This window comes from Cervus elaphus, chromosome 27, assembly GCF_910594005.1.
Source record: "Cervus elaphus chromosome 27, mCerEla1.1, whole genome shotgun sequence".
Classification (NCBI taxonomy): Eukaryota; Metazoa; Chordata; class Mammalia; order Artiodactyla; family Cervidae; genus Cervus; species Cervus elaphus.
In genome coordinates this window covers 10,090,926-10,110,081 of record NC_057841.1, presented here as the reverse complement: position 1 = coordinate 10,110,081, position 19,156 = coordinate 10,090,926, and the positions used below count along the sequence as shown (strand labels likewise).

General features: G+C 38.9%; 1 protein-coding gene across 6 annotated transcripts in view; it reads right to left on the bottom strand.

The window, feature by feature from the left end:
• Nucleotides 1-19,156, bottom strand: part of NETO1 (neuropilin and tolloid like 1) — a 116,529-nt gene that overhangs the window by 58,687 nt on the left and 38,686 nt on the right. The window lies entirely within an intron of this gene.

Sequence of the window (19,156 nt, the reverse complement as noted above, 5' to 3'; positions counted from 1 at the left end):
ATCATATAAAGACAATGGTCTTTATAATCAGACAACAGTTTTTTTTTTTTTTTTGCAAAATGAATCCATAGATAGGGCTTCCCAGGTGGTGCAGTGGTAAAGAATACGCCTGCCAATGCAGGTGACGCAGGAGACATGGGTTCGATCCCTAGGTTGGGATGACCCCCTGGAGGAGGAAATGAAAACCCACTCCAGTAGTCTTGCCTGGAGAATCCCCATGGACAGAGGAGCCTGGCAGGTTATGGTCCATGGAGCCACAAAAGAGTCTGACACCACTGAGCGACTAACCAACAACAAAATCCATAAGTAAGTCAAGGTTTGAGTAAACGTCCACCTATTCTAGATGCGACTGCTGCGTGTGATTTAAAAGAGTCTTTAAACCGCTGAGACAGCATTGAAAGTGCAGCACCGTAAATCATGAAGCCCTCTCCTCTGGCTGACTGCACTGCGTTGCCCCTTCATCGTTGTGGTTTTGGCTGGGCCGTGCACTTTGAAGGATCTTACTTCCCTGACCGGGGATTGAACCCAGACGCTCGGGAGTAAAAGTGAGGAGTCCTAACCACTGGACCACCAGGGAGTTCCCGATCCTGTTTTCCTCTTCATCCCATGCTAGTTTTCAAAGTGCTCCTTGGGATTCTGTCTACTCAACATCCAGTCTCCCCCCAGTCTTCTCAGTCTCCCCCAGTCCAGGGGTCTGTTCTTCCCTGCTCACTTAGGCGTTTTCCTGTTTGGTCACCCAGTTGTATCTGACTCTTTGTGACCCCATGGACTGCAGCCTGCCAGGCTCCTCTGCCCACGGGATTCTCCAGGTAAGAATACTGATGTGGGTTACCACTGCCTTCTCCAGGGGATCATCCTGACCCAGGTATTGAACTTGCGTCTCCTGCCTTGGCAGGTGGATTCTTCACCACTGAGCCACCTGGGAAGCTCCGTATGTGTTTTCAGGGAAGCCTGATTTATCATGAGCCTCTGCAGCATCTTAGCTGTTATAAACCACAAGTGGTAGTCTCGTTTCCATTTCCCGGAATTGATTCTGAAGTGAGTATGCAGCCAGGATCACGTACTACTGAACCTATTGGAGGGCTTCTGAGAATGTTTCACTTGATAACATATAGAGACAAGGCGTATAGCTTTCCCAGCTCCGACTGTCGTCATGTTGGTGTTGGCCCCTTTGGGATCATGTGTGGTGGCAACATGATGTTGGCAGAGGCTAAAGAAAGAAAATTCTGACTCTTATGATGAGCAGAGACTTCCCAAGTGTCTTAGTGGTAAAAAAAAAAAAAAATCTGCCTGCATTGCAGGAGGTGTGGGTTTGATCCCTGGGTCAGGAAGATCCCCTGGAGAAGGAAATGGCAACCCACTCCAGTGTTCTTGACTAGAGAATTCCATGGACAGAGGAGTCTGGCGGGCTACAGTCCATGGGGTCACACAAGAGTCAGAAATGACTTAGTGACTAAACAACCACAACAAATGATGAGCAGAATGGAACCATGGAGAACTGTGAGTCCTTAAGGATATCACCGGGCATTGTATTCACCTTGTCTGGACCTGCAACTCTCTGAGCTTCTCGCTTTTTGAAACAATACACGTCCCTATAGTCTCAGTTACTTTGAATTGATTTTCTCTTATTTATGGGCAAAGGCATCAAAGGCTATGATTTATCTTGGAGACACATGGTATTCAATTTAAAAGATGATTGTGAAACTTAATTTGTCTTTGCTACTATGGTATTAGTGATAAATCAAAAGTCGTACAAAGTTAGAAATGTTTTGTAAGGCAACACTTAATAATGGTCTGGGGCTGAAATATTAACGGCTAGCACTCTTTCTGGATAGAATTAGTTCTGGGTATTAAGACCATGTGTGCGTGTATGTCTGTGTGTATCTGAGGATGCTTCTTAGTGCATCTCTGGATGTGAATGCACAAGCCCATAACTGCAGACTGATGTCACTAGTTCTACAAAGTAAAGGAAATATTTAATTTTTTGTGGGTTTTTTAACTAGTAAATTGCACTGATCTGTTGAAGCTGAAAGGATTGTAGGATTGTTCCCCTACAATTTAGAGGCATTCTCTACTTAGACTCACTTTATTGCAGGACACTGTTAGAATAACAATAACAATAACAATAAATTTAGAATTAACAAAGAAATTCTTTTGCATAAGTGTTTTGAAAACAGTTCTTTTGCCTTTTTGGAAAAGAAAAACAGAAAGAAATACCTGCATGGAATTTCCATTAAAGAAACAGAAATGAAGAAAAAGAGTTTATTTGGATCAGGTCTCCTCCTAGCAGAGACTTTTTTCCTTCATCTAAGTCAATGGGTATTTGATCAATTTTTCAAGAAATGCATATGTTAATACCTACTGTGTACAAGAAAAGAATAATTCTCTTTTGTAGAGAATTATGCAAACTGCCTATCATTATTTAGCAGTTTTACTGGTATTGAAAAGATCCAGCCATTAAGCTTGCCTACTTCAGTTATTTTTGTTGTTATTCAGTTGCTAAGTTGTGTCCGATTCTTTGGGATGCCATGGACTGCAGCACGCCAGGTTTCCCTGTCCTTCACCATCTCCCAGAGCTACCCAAACTCAAGTCCATTGAGTCGGTGATGGGCTCTAACCATCTCATCCTCAGTTATCTGGATTCTTTATTATTCATTACATTCTTTTTACTGTTTTGCATAATACTTAACAATAGTCATTAGTGCTCCTCACTATCTCCTTTTTGATGAGAATGTTTCAACCTTGCAGAGCTGTTCCTATAATTCCTGTGAGAATGTAGTTGGTATTCTGTTCCCTAGTTTGAAGGCTAACATTTGTCATTTTTATAACTCATGCCAGACAACGTTGAGAGAAATTCCAGTTCTGAGAACTGAAAAAATGTATTTTTGTCATTGTATTAATGGTGAGAGCACTGATTGCTTAAAAAAAAATTCTTTGGGGAAAATAATCATTTGTGAATTAGACACCAGTAATATGACCAGCACAGTAATACATGGCCCCTGTGAGCTGCAAAAACAAACAAAAAGTAAACAACACAGTGATTTGTAAAAACAGCCTACACTGAATTTAAGGATATTGAGATTGATTTATTGCTTCAGGTTGTCTAGGGCAATGACATAAATTATTATGCAGAAGTACAGTGACCTTGGACTTAGAGCTCCCCAAGTCTATGCTCCACTAAACAATCTGAATCAACTTTTAGAAACACAAATCAAATCATGATACACACCTGGCTTCCCATTGCCCTGAGGTTAAAGCCACAACTCTCTGTAATGGAACACAACATCCTGGGTGTTCATTTCCCAGACCACCTGCCCAGCATACCCCAGGCTGTTAATCTCACTCTCCTCTCAAAACACATGGACACTTTCTGTTTCTCCAGCACCCTAGGCTGTTCTCATGCTGAGCACTTGGAACTTGCTCTTTTCTAGGTCTGCAGTCTCTCTCCCCCAGGGCTCTGCACCCATGAATCTTTCTTATTCTTCAGTTCTTCGCTCAAATATCTTTGAGGAAAGACCTTTCTGAATGACCCACTCTAAGGCAGCATTGACTCCCACTTTCTTTTGTCTCTTCATTTTTTTTTAATATAACAATTCACTATTATTTCATATTTATTATCTTTTTATTGACCACCTACTCCCACTAGACTATAAGGATGTACACAAGGGCCTTTATGTCTATTCTTCCTCCCCTTATCCACAACCCAGGACACTGCTTGGACATAACAGGTGCACAATAAATGTTACTGAATATAACACATGTCTTTGTCTTTGTCTATAAAAATAATTGCAAATCAGTCAACAATACAAGATAATCAAGTTATATGTATAACTTGTATGAGTTATATGAACTGATATAACTTGATCATCTTGTATTGTTGACTGATTTGCAATGCTTTATATCAACACCCAATCCAGAGGCACTTACAGGAAATCATTAATGTTGTATTTAAGTGTACTTAGGTGTTGTATTTAAGACTGCCCTCCTATTTACTGAACCACATCTTTTTCTTCCTGGGCACACAGCTGACTATGTTTCTAGGCTTCCTTGCAACTCTGGGTACTGTGTCCAGTGAAATGTAGGCAAAACAGCAATGTTTACTCGAAGGCTGAGCTCACAAGTATTTCTTGAAAAAATTATCCACTCCCTTTCTCTCTCCCAGGGTCAACATCAGGAGGCGGACCTCAAAGACGTAGAACTCCAGCTCCAATTCCGAAATGGAAGTGGAGCACAGCCTTTTCCTGATAAGGCTACATGAGCAAGAATTAATTTCAATTACCTGAAATTACTGAGGTTTTAGGATTTTGTTGTTGTTATCACAAATTATTCTCCTTACTGTTCAAGTTATGGTCAGAGGCCTCTAGGGTTCAGGAGACTCTTTCATGATATCCAACGGCTAACCTGTTTCACGATCCTACTAAAATGTTGTCTTTTGCTATCCTCATTTCTCAGGAATGTAGGGCCGAGGGTTCAGATCCTACATGACACGTGATGACATCACAAGTGTGGTTAAAGGGCTCGCTTATGATTTCAAGAGCAGTCTCAGGCAGTGAGTTTAGGGTAGAGATGACATACGGTTTCAGAGATGAACCTACTTTATTTTCAATGATTTAATAGGGCACTGACCTGTTATCTTTAATTTCCCCTGCTATAATCTCTGTAACTCCATTTTTGTCTAATACATTCTAATTTAGAAATCTTGAATTTTGCCTTGAGTCCACATGGAAGCACAACTAGAATTAGTACGTTTTTCCTGTCCTGTTTTATAAATATACACACACAAACACACACACACACATATATAGATAGATATAGATAGATAAAGTATAAGCATTATGAAATTTAACAGTATTTCCTCTGAAATGAAATAAATGTATTTATATTTTTCTTACTGTGAAGGATGGACATTTTGTCAGAGATGGAGGAGACTAAAATTCACTTTCTCCATCACCATTACAATGTCTATATCTAAAGTTTGAGAAAAGAATGAAACTCGTATTTCAAAGAGGTCTCTTATTTATGGAAAGGAGAAATGTACTCCAAATAAAATGAAAGAGCTTTACATAAGAAATGAAAAGATGGGAAAAAAAAATCTTTCCTTCAGCTTTATTGATATTAATAATTTGCCCTATTGTGATTTAGGAAGAAATATATTTTATAGTAGTTTTATTGTGACAGTTTGATTGCAGCATTATTTTGAGACAGTTAATAGTTTGGGAAGTCTTGAATATTTTAAACATAAACATAATATGCTCTTTAAAAGCTAAAACTCTCTTTTAGAGAGAGTATTGTGTGTGCCTCTCCAACCAATGTGAGAACCTAACCTTTTAAGATGCTTTGCTGTCTTTTGCATTTCTAGTTTGAAAGCTGTAACAGCTAGTTTTTCGATTTTAAAGAGTTCATCACATTTTCAGTTGAAAAATTCAGTTCTTTTTCTTTAATGACCTCAAAATTATGCCACAACTGAACTAATGCAGTAATACCATTCAAAACTGTCCTGCTGCATAACACACAGTTAAATTTTAACATCTATGAAGCCTGGGGAAGTACAGATTTCATTATACTTTCATTTCTTATTTAGAGTTTAGTTCATTTTCTTTGAAGGAGATCTTTCACTTCCATGAGTCAGAGAACTCTGTTATTTCAATTTCTTTTTCAGCATCGTTAGGTGTTAAAACATGCACTTAGGTTAAGAAAGCAAGTTTTCTAATTTTCCTTACAAATGTCTACAATGCCTCTTTAAATATAATAAAATTCACATATTTTAATTTTATGGTGAATTAATGCATGCTAATAATTGTATTAGTATATGAGATAATGTTATATAATTACATAGTTATTACATATTACTTTTTATTTGGGAAAATTTTGAATAAACAAAAAATGATATTGCAAAACCAAAAAAAGCAAAAATTCATGTTTCACTTTTCAGACTAAAAATAACAGTCACTGAGATATCTTACAAAGCAAGTTATTGTGTTGACTATAGAAGCACAGACAAGACCAGAAAAACTAATCAAGCAATGTTTTCGTCAGCTGACACTGCTCAATGTCTACTGGCTGAAAAGTGTTTTTAAAAAAAACAACAAAACCCAAGAAAGACACTGCCACTTTCCAACTATATAGAAACTTGCAGATGTAAAATTTTAGCTTTAAACAAGAAGAGAGAGTTAACATCTTGTCTACGGAACCTTACGTTTGTCTAACAGATTGACAGATGTACAGACATGGCTGAGCTTGCTTATTTTTCTCAAATTCAGCATGGCCCAGTCATCATAGATCTTCGTTTATATGAACGCTTGGCAACAAACACAAGGAGTATTGAAATATTCAAATTGTTGGATAACTTTTAAATCTTAGGACTTACACTGAAACATCTGTGTTGACAGTTGCATTGATGGTGCAAAAGTAATAAGTGAATAAAACTGCTGAATCAGAACAATGGCACCAAACCTTAGCTGTTAGGTTCCCTTACATAATTCATTCCCATGCATTCTTGAGGGTACAAAAGCCTTACTTTAAAATCTCCTTGATGAGGCATTCAAAATTACTAATTTTTCAAAATGTAAATTTTGATTACATATATTTTCTGCAGAAAGAACAGAATAAATCTGCTGACTTTTCAAGGAAAACAAACTGAAAATATTTGCTGCCAATGAAGAAATTCAAGCAAACTGAAACATATCCATCAGCATGTATTTGATAGATCCTCAATACCAAAGTAATTTTTCAATGTGACTGTTGTTTATGTGAACAAGTGGATTTTTGATATTGAGTAATCAAATATGTTCATATTTGGAAGATCTGCTTAACAGTGATCCAATAACTGTTATCTAGTAATTTTGGTGTTAAATAATTATGCATGGGTAAGAGAGGCATTTGAAGAGAAAATACATTAGCAGATGTTAATGTAATAGAATATGAACACTGATAAAGTTTCACATTCCCCATTGCAACTAAGCTTTGTGAAACTATCACTTTATGAGGTTTGGGCTAGTAGCCATGTGAAAAGGCTGTGAAACACTCTTCCTTTTTCCCTCTACATTCTCTGTGAGGCTGAATTTTCTTCATATACTTCCATCATAAGAGCACATTAGAAATTTGTAATACAGAAGCAGATCTGAGCATCTAGCTATGTCCTATTAAGCCAGGGTTAGATTCACAAAATTGTGAAACAATGTAATCACCCTAACTATTCTTATTTTAATATTTATTAATGGATATGTTAATATTAACCAATGTTTTAAAATATGCTTTTATGTTAACACATAATTGGTTTTCAGTGTGGTTTTTCTATGAATTAATAGTTATTTAAAATTTTATCAGTTGAAATGTCTAACATGACAAATATTGAATGATATAGCTAATAAGCTGCAGCACTTTGAGGTCTTCAGTATTTAAGAGAAGATAAGGCTTTTGAGACCAAAATATTTCAGAACTTCTGCCTTAACGAACCTCATCTTTGAATTATGGGGAAATGTCTAATCCCAACAAAACTTCTTATGGCAAGTTATTAAACTCAGGACTGTACAATTCATTTATTTTACATTCCAAGGAAAGTTCCACAAAGTGAGCGATGTCACCACCTTGTTGTTAGATTCTTTACTGCCCGAGCCACCAGGGAAGCCCCAGCTTATAGTTGGACTTTCAGTAAATTATTGTTTATTGGACTAGATTATGACTAAATCAAAATCAGAAGCATCTTCATTTTACAGATGAACAAAATAGAGCTTCGACAACTTTAGAAAAATAAACTTGTTCTGACCCAAAGGCTAAACCTAAAACTTTGCACAAATCACTGCATAGTTCGGAAACGCATTTTTCTTAACTAACATCAAGATGTTGTTGGTTTAGGCTTTTAAATGTGTAAGTGAGCCATTATACCACAGAGCACAGCAGTGTTTCTAGAAGAACATTTATGGGAAAATGTAACTGCTTGACAAGGCCATGTGAAACCCCCTGATTATAGAAATAACTTTGATACTGTAGTATGTTTGCAGTGCACAGCTCAACCAGGGAAAGCTAATTGGTATTTGCGTCAAATTTTCACCATCTCACACAGCCTGAATTATGTCATGAGCTCCATAATGCGTCCACTTCTCATCTCTACTTACTTTTGAAAACCTGTAATGTCTGTATCTTTATTAAATCAGCCTTTGCCTCGAAACTAACTGCCCATGTCAATAAGCACTTTCCTGTCTTTTTTTACCTGTCTGCAGCCCATCAGCCTTGCTTCCTACTCAAGATTGAAAAGTACTGTTTGTGGTTTTTGAAACCGGTTAACTGAATTTAGCATGCCATTTTAAAACCTGACTGCAAAAGCACTTGACGGCACAGTGCTAAGATAGCTTGCAGCATCATAGTATTTTAATGATCTGATTTATCTCTTCTCCAGAAGCAACATCATCCCAGTATAAAATGCACAGTGTAATATGCATTTAAGCCTCTTTTAAAGGTTTACTGTTATCCATGACAACAGTGGCTTCACTATGAGTTTGCCTTCATAAGGGCAACGTGAAAGTGTTAGTCACTCAGTCGTGTCCCACTATTTGTGACCCCATGGATTGTAGCCCACAGTGCAGAGTTTACACATCATGATTTTTTCTTTATAGATTAACATAAAATTTATGCATATATGAATTTTAGAAATCAAAACATACAAGAATTTTTGGAAGGAAGTTTGCGAGTCCTGTAAAATATTATTGATATTTGCATGGTTTTTATAGATGTATTGCTTCCTTATTTATTTAGCTGTAATATATTCTGTGTCCTCATGATGCTCATATTCTTAATTTTAAATATATTGAGAGAATATATTCTTTCTTATACGATGAATGCACAGATGCTGGATTTTGCTTGTGTTCACATGAAGTAGGCTTTTGCAATGTTTGTTTTTGATAATCACAAGGCAATAGTAATATTCCAGGCAGAAAATATGCATTTCTCTATAGAATAGAGACAAACCTTGAGGAAAGAAGAGAAGAAGAAATCATCAGAAGGTTAAAAGAAAAAGAAAGACAATTAAAAAAAAAACAAAACTAGATTGTCCAAAACCAGAGTTTGGTATTTGAATCAGATATTATAGAACATATTAAATTTTCTGTCCAAGGGAAACCAGGAAAGCCCTTGACTGATTATTGGCAAACCACTCCCCTGCCAACAGTTTCTCTCAGAATTCCCTCATTCACTCATCCAGTAAGTGGATGATCACGGTGTCAGGCCAGAATGTGTGGGGCTCCTGGGCACAAAAGGCTTCCTGTGTCCCCCATTTCTGGATTACCAAAAACAGTCTTCATTCAGCCTCCAGGAACCTCCCTGAGTTGTAACAACCAGGTCCAAATAACTGCTAAGTAGGGAATGGGGGAGATGCAGAGATAAAGAGGGGCAGTCAGGAAACAATAGTGCAGGCCTGGCCCAGAGTCCTGGTTTCCCCTCAAGGGATACACAGCACGATGCTGTTATTTAATCAATAGCTCTTTGCCATCCCATGGACTGTAGCCCACCAGGCTACAGCCCCCTCTGTCCATAGGATTCTGTAGGCAAGAATACTGAAGTGGGTTGCCATTCCTTCTCCAGGGGATCTTCCTGACCCGGGGATGGAACCTGAGTCTCCTGCATCGGCAGGTGGATTCCTTACTGCTGAGCCACCGGGGAAGCCCATTCAGCACAGCACCTTTGAAGTGTTTTGCAGACGCCGAAACCCCCACCAGGTGAGACAGATTACCTGTATGCTGCCCACAAACACACAGACCCCAGACCCACTGGAACCAGAAGGCCGATGACTGACTCCAGATTACTTCACCACCAGTCAGGAGAATGTCCACGAGCTGATCACGCCCTCTTTGGACCACCCAAAACTACAAGCCCAAGGACGAAACTACTCACTACCACCTCCAAGTTGGGACACACAGTTTTGAGGACATCAGCCCACTGTGGCCCCCTTCGCCCAGCAAAGCAACAAAGTTAATCTTTTCCACGTGATCCAGAACTCTGTCTCCTAGAATTAATTCAGTGTCGAGGCACAGAGGCTGGATTTGGCTTCCTAAGTAGGTCCCAAATCATATGAAGCCACAAATAACTGAATCCATCTTCTGAACTGTCTTTTTCCACTGGAACTGGTTTAGTAGGACATTTCTTGCTGGCACAACTGTGGTGTCAGCACTGTCAGTGATTAAAATACCTCCCATGCCCGCCTCTCTTCATCCATTACTTCTCATCACTCCTTTCCCAATACCCATTCATGTCTTTTGACATGCACAGCGAGTATTGTTTAGTAATCAGGAGGAAGATTGGAAGGTTGACCATAGGAGAGTTTAGAGTATATATTTTGGCAGGTAGTGTGGAGGCCTATTTCAAGGTCCCAGGTATAGAGCCTTGTACTAAGGTCACAGGGCAAAAATTTCCAGGATTAACCAAGCCCAAAAGGCTTCTCAGGTGGTGCCAGAGGTAAAGAACTCACCTGCCAATGCAGGAGACTAGGAAACACAGGTTCTATCCCTGGAAAGATCCCCTGGAGAAGGACAAGGCAACTTGCTCCAGTGTTCTTGCCTGGAGAATCCCATGGATAGAGGAGCCGGCAGACTACAGTCCATGGGGTCGCAGAGAGTTAGACACAACTGAAGTGACTTAGCACACACACATAGCAACTGTTACCATGAGTCTCCTGATCGTAACCAGCCAGTTTCCTGGTCCCATATTTGGTAAAATACCCATTTTATTACCCGCCCTAAAGCATCCTAACCAATCACCTCTAGCCACCCTTCCAGTAAGGATTTTCTCTGCCTTCAGGCTATAAACATTGGCTGTGCTTAGTCGCTCAGTTGTGTCTGACTCTTTGCGACCCCATGGACTGTAGGGGGTCCGCAGGCTCCTCTGTCCATGGGATTCTCCAGGCAAGAATAATGGAGTGGGTTGCCATGCCCTCCTCCAAAGGAATCTTCCCAACCGAGGTCTCCTGCATTGCAGGTGGATTCTTACCAGCTGAGCTACCAGGGAAGCCCATAACAACTGGCTACTAGTCCACAAAAGGGGCTGACTCTCCCTTGAGCCAGCCCACTGTTCTAACAGCATCTCTGATTCTAATAAACTCTATGCTCCTATGATTCAGCCTCATGTCTGGAAATTCTTTTACAGCCAGTGCGCAGACCATGGCAGGTAGTAGAGACTGGATCTGAGGTTTTATGCTTAGATGAGTCAGAACAGGAAATGACTTCTTGAGAGCAACTGAGAGTCTGGGAATAACTAATTGCTTTGGAACCTGCCCAGCACGTGTGTACATGGCTGCAGAGGAATAGAATCGCCCTGGCTCTGAACATGGCAGAACTAAAAGCAGGGGTGGCTCTGCAAGTTGTGTGTGTGTGTTGGGGCGGGTGCGTTGAGGAATGGCTAACCCTCACATCAGTATCCTTCAGCCCATTTAGGTCATGTCACGCTAAATAAATCACATCACTGATGACTAAGAAAATCACATATTTTATTAAAATGCTATGTTTTTCATTTCATATAAAAATATAAATGCAAGTACGCTGAAGAAGTCTTGTAAGTCACAGCTGATGCAAAGAGCTGACTCATTGGAAAAGACCCTGATGATTGAGGGCAGGAGGAGAAGGGGGTGATGGAGGATGAGATGGTTGGATGGCATCATCAACTCAATGGACATGAGTTTGAGCAAACTCCGGGAGATAGTGAAGGACAGGGAAGTCTGGCGTGCTGCAGTCCGTGGGGTCACAAACAGTCAGATACAACTTAGTAACTGAACAACAACAATAATAGCAAAGTTGTACAAGCCAAGCATTATTTAGCTTCAATGCAAGATGATTTTTTTTTTTAAGGCAAGATTTTTTTTTTAAACTTCCTGTCAATTTGATGAGCTTAGCCCCTTCTAAATGGAACTGGAACAGCCTCTAATTGGAAACGTGGGGAATGTTCTCTGTTGGTACCCTTGGCAAGGACACGAGAGTGTGTATTTCAGGCACTAGCAATGCACATGGACAAAGCCAGCCACAACGGGACCAGAAAAAAAGAGCAAATCCAATAAGCCAAGCTCTGGCACTGGCAATTGATTTGTGTGGAAGCACGCAGGAGGCTCCTGCTGAAAAATCCTCCTGAAGTCCACGGCTTCGCAGTCCACACAAGACAGTGAAGTGACTTTGTTCTGTCTTTATATGTAAGTGTGATCTTACATAAGTCACAATTCCCACCTCCTTTCATCAAGGACAGAATCTTTGAGTTCTAGCTAGTCTTCTGCTCTTCGAATCCCCAAACTTGGCCATGAGCAACCCTTTATCACAGCCACAAGCAATGCATGGAGATGTGGAAGGATTGGGATTAGAAGGGCAAAATGATATGCCAGTGAAATCATGTTAATAACAATAATAAATGAAAAAAATGACAATGTATTCTACTAAACAAAATGGACTTGAAATTAAAGCCAAAATATATCATCAAAAAGTAAATTAAATATTAATTTCATCAAGAAGAATCCACCAGAAAGCTTCAATGATGTTGAACTTGTATTATGTAACAACAATAAGGCTTCTTTCTAAAAGATTAGGATAAAAATATCAGCTGGGCTTGGTACAAAGTAGAAGACTTGTCAATATCAACTACTGATAGATCATAGATAGGATACATACTTCCTGACGTATAAAGCAACACCTAAGTACAAATTATATCCATGTAAAGTTTAGAATTTTCACTCTTGGGTGAAAAATGGATGAAAAATACCTGAAATATTATTTTACATACCTGAAATATTATTTGTGGTTTTAAAATTATTTACAAACTAAATACAATTGCTGTAGTCTCACTATCTTCTTCACATTGCAGTTATTTCTATTAGAGAGCCTTCAGTTTGGGGAAGTGCATCTCACTTCCTCAAATGCCTGAGATGAGTTGGAGAATTCCTGCATAAAAGTCATAACATAGTTCTTACTGAATGTTTATAAATATCCAAATGTAAGCTAGATACCTGGTAAATTTCCAGATATCCGTTTTTCCTTTAGTGTATAACAGCATAGACTAGGTACAAAAGGATCTTTTATGTCATTTAGCTCAAAAATTATATCCGAATTTTAGAGTGAAACAGAGCTAATCTAAATATGTATGAAGCCATGTAACAGAGCGCTGTATCTAACATCGCAATTGGCAATTTCAGAGGTCTTCTCCTAGGTTTACAAAACTATCTGAAAACTGAAAAGATCATCACTTTTTTGTATTCTCCACTAGCGAGTAATCTTTATCCATTTTAAATCCAGGGGAATTAAACAATTACAAAAAAAGGTATCATCTTTCCATTTCCATTTTTCACAGCGATTTTCATCCCCCTCTACTCAGGTCCCCCAGAGCACAGCGATTCTGCGGGTTCGAGTGAGTGTGTAAACCAGTATTTTTCATGAGTGTCTCACTTGAGAATACAAGTGATCGCAATCGGGAACCTAGTTTTGAACTACATGTTAGCCATATCAGACTAGAGCTCCCCAAACCCATCCAACTCTGAAAAAGAGTTAACTCTCAAAAGTGTAACTTCCATCTTGGGGAGAATGATTGATGCCAGAATATCCATTTGACGCCCAAATCTATCATTTCCTAAAGATTTAAAGAATCAAGCTCATTTTCAACCTACATCAAACACAATTTGAAATGTTCATTGGAATATGTCTTAGAATTTTAAATAGCACTATACTGACATTTCTTCCCACTGGTATTTAAAAAAATACTTGTGTAACTCTGAAAACACTATTGCATTACCAAAACTCTGAAATTGTTCATTTGCCCTTAGACTATAGTTTAAGACCCAGTTATTTATTGAGACATTTGTTAAATCTGCATTCCCTTTGCTTATTTTTCTGTCTTTCAAATATAACAGCACTTCAGGTTATTTCATTAAGAGGTGTAAAAATAATCCATGGTTTCCCCAAAGTAATGGTCTACAGCAGTATAAATCAACATCATAAATTCTAGGTTGGAAGGAGAAAATGAGGTCCCTCCTGTTTAGTCAGAGAGTAAGATTGATGAGATCCCATTAATTTTATTCCCTTAGACTTTTCATTTTATCAATCATTAGCCTTCTCATGATTCCCCGAGCTGAAAACTTCAAAAACAAAATTAACTTTGCACCGTTCTTTCATCAGCAAGATACCAAGAGCTTTCAATTATTTTTGTAAAACCTCTCACTACCAACCTCCTTTTCCAGTCTGCTAAGATCTTAGTCCCACCTTCTCACCTTAGGGCATCAGAATTCTAACCAATCTCTTTGCCTTAGTCCCCCCTTTCTTCAGTACCTTGTATATAATTTTTTTAGCTGAATTGACATAAAAAGGAAAAGTAAGTCCTCCCATATGTGGTCAAATGATTTTTAACAAGGGTGCCAAAACATTCAATGGCAAAAAGACCTTCTTTTCAACAAATGATGCTGGGAAAATTGTGACACTTTTCATTCCAACAATGTATATATACTTCTAACAAATCTTAGTTTATTTATATATTTGATACTGTTTTCTTTACAGAAAATGATAAACTTCTAAAAAACTATAATTTCTGAAATTTTGAGAACTGATTAACACTTCACAATTAAGTAATGCTATGATTACAAACATATTTAACATCAATATAGGGTTTATTTCAAAATGAGATATTTTCATAACATTCCTAAGTTCTGTTCTGACAATAAAGCCTTAATTAATCTTAAGACTGCCAACACTAAAATATATAAATCTGAATTTTAAAAGACTTGAAATATTAAAAACATTAAAACTTTTTATATAATTTTAGTTTCACTTCTTAATTTGCCTACCTTAAAATTTACTTCCTTAAATACTGAAATTTCTTATTGTCAACTATCATGAAACTTTCCTCACAAGGAAACAAACAATAATAATATTAAGCATAAAAAACAATGTTAAATGTAGAGAAATTTCAAAATAAAATATGTTAGAAGTAAAAAAGTTTATTTTTTAATTGACATATTTGTACAACATAATCATTCGATATTTTATAGACTATACTCCATTTAAAGTTATTACAAGATAATGGCTATATTTCCCTGTGCTGTACAATATATCCTGTCGCTAATTTATCTCTTAATCTTATACCCCTATCTTGCCCCCTACTTTTTGTTTAAATACATAAAATTAATTTTGAATTATACTTGATATGAAAGGACTGTCATTTCAGGATATTAAATTTATATATTATTAATATATCAGGACTTAATTTTTCTCAGCTAATTCTATTTAATGAAACTATTTCCAGAATCTATTTCAAAATGTACTTGTTGGCGTAAGATGCATACTATAAAAACTAAAACATATAGATAGCATATTTCTGGCACCAGAAAAAAATAAAATGGTTCTGTTTCTGCTTTTGCACTAGAAGGAAGTGAAGAATATGTTTCACATTAAAGCTACATAAGTGAGAAAATTCAAATTTCTAAACTACTCTAAAAAATTCAGAAGTCTTTGAAAGATGGACAGTCCATTGATGTTCACTTAATCTATATATAGAAAACAAGAGACAGATAAATGATTTTTTACTTTTTACGTTTCAGGAAAGACCGACAAAAAATGTGTGAGAAATAGATTTTATAAGCTTTTATTTCTAAAGTTTCAACTCGTCACAATTTACCTCCATGTAGAGCAGTTAAACATCAAGATTAATGTGTTGGAACCATCCAGACTGGAAGGCAGAATCAAGGACAGATTATGCTGGTTGCAGTATCCTTTGCCATCTTTACCTAACCAGGCAATAGAATTCTGTCCTTCTTCCCACCGGCCCACTTGCTCGTATTGGTGGTACCATTTGTTCAGCAGACATCTGCTCTCCTTGGGAAACACAGGATGATGCGACAATTAATTGTCAACTTGACTGGGCCCAGGGGTTCCCAGACATTTGACCAAACATTGTATGGGTGTTACTGAATGAGATTACCCTTTTAATTGGTGAAGAGTAAAGAAGGTGGCCCTCCTTAGCATATGGAGGGCAATGTGAACTCAGTTCAGTTCAGTTCAGTCGCTCAGTTGTGTCCGACTCTGCGACGCCATGAATCACAGCACGCCAGGCCTCCCTGTCCGTCACCAGCTCCTGGAGTTTACTCAAACTCATGCCCGTTGAGTCAGTGATGCCATCCAGCCATCTCATCCTCTGTCGTCCCCTTCTCTTCCTGCCCCTAATCCCTCCCAGCATCAGAGTCTTTTCCAATGAGTCAACTCTTTGCATGAGGTGGCCGAAGTGCTGGAGTTTCAGCTTCAGCATCAGTCCTTCCAATGAACACCCAGGACTTATCTCCTTTAGGATGGACTGGTTGGATCTTGCAGTCTAAGTCCCTTGCAGTCTAAGGGACTCTCAAGAGTCTTCTGCAACACCACAGTTCAAAAGCATCAGTTTTTCTGCACTCAGCTTTCTTCACAGTCCAACTCTCACATCCATACATGACTACTGGAAAAACCATAGCCTTGACTAGACGGACCTTTGTTGGCAAAGTAATGTCTCTGCTTTTTAATATGCTATCTATGTTGGTCATAACTTTCCTTCCAAGGAGTAAGCGTCTTTTAACTTCATGGCTGCAATCACCATCTGCAGTGATTTTGGAGCCCAAGAAAATAAAGTTAGCCACTGTTTCCCCATCTATTTGCCATGAAGTGACGGGACTGGATACCATGATCTTAGTTTTCTGAATGTTATTTAAGCCAACTTTTTCACTCTCTTTCACTTTCATCAAGAAGCTCCTTATTTCCTCTTCACTTTCTGCCATAAGGGTGGTGTCATCTGCATATCTGAGGTTATTGATATTGCTCCTGGCAATCTTGATTCCACCTTGTGCTTCTTCCAGCCCAGCGTTTCTCATGATGTACTCTGCATATAAGTTAAATAAGCAGGGTGACAATATACAGCCTTGACATACTCCTTTTCCTATTTGGAACCAGTCTGTTGTTCTATGCCCAGTTCTAACTGTTGCTTCCTGACCTGCATACAGGTTTCTCAAGAGGCAGGTCAGGTGGTCTGGTATCCCCATCTCTTTCAGAATTTTCCACAGTTTATTGTGATCCACACAGTCGAAGGCTTTGGCGTAGTCAATAAAGCAGAAAACATCCATAGATGTTTTTCTGGAACTCTCTTGCTTTTTCGATGATCCAGCAGATATTGGCAACTTGATCTCTGGTTCCTCTGCCTTTTCTAAAACCAGGTTGAACATCTGGAAGTTCACTGTTCACGTATTGCTGAAGCCTGGCTTGGAGAATTTTGAGCATTACTTTACTAGCGTGTGAGATGAGTGAGATTATGCGGTAGTTTGAGCATTCTTTCGGATTGCCTTTCTTAGGGATTGGAATGAAAACGGACCTTTTCCAGTCCTGTGGCCACTGTTGAGTTTTCCAAATTTGCTGGCATATTGAGTGCAGCACTTTCACAGCATCATCTTTCAGGATTTGAAATAGCTCAACTGGAATTCCATCACATCCACTAGCTTCACTCGTAGGGATGCTTTCTAAGGCCCACTTGACTTCACATTCCATGATGTCTGGCTCTAGGTGAGTGATCACACCATCGTGGTTATCTGGGTTATGAAGATCTTTTTTGTACAGTTCTTCTGTGTATTCTTGCCACCTCTTCTTAATATCTTCTGCTTCTGTTAGGTCCATACCATTTCTGGCCTTTATCGAACCCATCTTTGCCTGAAATTTTCCCTTGATATCTCTAATTTTCTTGAAGAGATCTCTAGTCTTTCCCATTCTACAGTTTTCCTCTATTTCTTTGCAGTGATTACTGAGGAAGGCTTTCTTATCTCTCCTTGCTATTCTTTGGAACTCTGCATTCAAATGGGGATATCTTTCCTTTTCTCCTTTGCTTTTTGCTTCTCTTCTTTTCACAGCTATTTGTAAGGCCTCCTCAGACAACCATTTTGCCTTTAGCATTTCTTTTCCATGGGGATGGTCTTGATCCCTGTCTCCTGTACAATGTCACGAACCTCCATCCATAGTTCTTCAGGCTCTCTGTCCATCATATTTAGTCCCTTAAATCTATTTCTCACTTCCACTGTATAGTCATAAGGGATTTGATTTAGATCATACCTGAATCACCTAGTGGTTTTCCCTACTTTCTTCAGTTTAAGTCTGAATTTGGCAATAAGGAGTTCATGATCTGAGCCACAGTCAGCTCCTGGTCTTGTTTTTGCTGACTGTATAGAGCTTCTCCATCTTTGGCTGCAAAGAATATAATCAATCTGACTTTGGTGTTGACCATCTGGTGATATCCATATGTAGAGTCTTCTCTTGTGTTGTTGGAAGAGGGTCTTTGCTATGACCAGTCCTTTCTTTTGGCAAAACTCTGTTAGCCTTTGCCCTGCTTCATTCCGTACTCCAAGGTCAAATTTGCCTGTTATTCCAGGTGTTTCTTGACTTCCTACTTTTGCATTCCAGTCCCCTGTAATGAAAAGGACATCTTTTTTGGGTGTTAGTTGTAAAAGGTCTTGTAGGTCTTCATAGAACCGTTCAACTTCAGCTTCTTCAGTGTTACTGGTTGGGGCATAGACTTGGATTACCTTGATATTGAATGGTTTGCCTTGGAAACGAACAGAAATAATTCTGTCGTTTTTGAGATTGCATCCAAGTACTGCATTTCGTATTCTTTTGTTGACCATGATGGCTACTCCATGTCTTCTAAGGGATTCCTGCCCACAGTAGTGGATATGATATCCAATTCTTTGTGACTCCATGGACCATATAGCCTGCTAGGCTCCTCTGTCCATAGGATCTTCCAGGCAAGAATCCTGGAATGGGTTATCATTCCCTTCTCTAGGGGATCTTTCCCACCCAGGGATCACATCCGCATCTTCTGTGTCTCCTGCTTTGGCAGGCAGAGTCTGCCCACTGAGCCAACCTGGAAGCCCCCCTTAATGTGGATGGACCTTATCTATGGAATAGTTAAAGACGGCAATACAACAACAGTGACGCTGGAGGAAGAGGAAAGACCTCCTGCCTGACTGCTTAAATAAGACATCAGTTTTCTCCTGCCTTTGGACTCAAACTGATCTGGGTCTGGAGTTTTTCCACTGATACTGTTCAGTTCAGTTCAGTCACTCAGTCATGTCCAACTCTTTGCGACCCCAAGGACCGCACCATGCCAGGCCTCTCTGTCCATCACCAACTCCCAGAGTTTACCC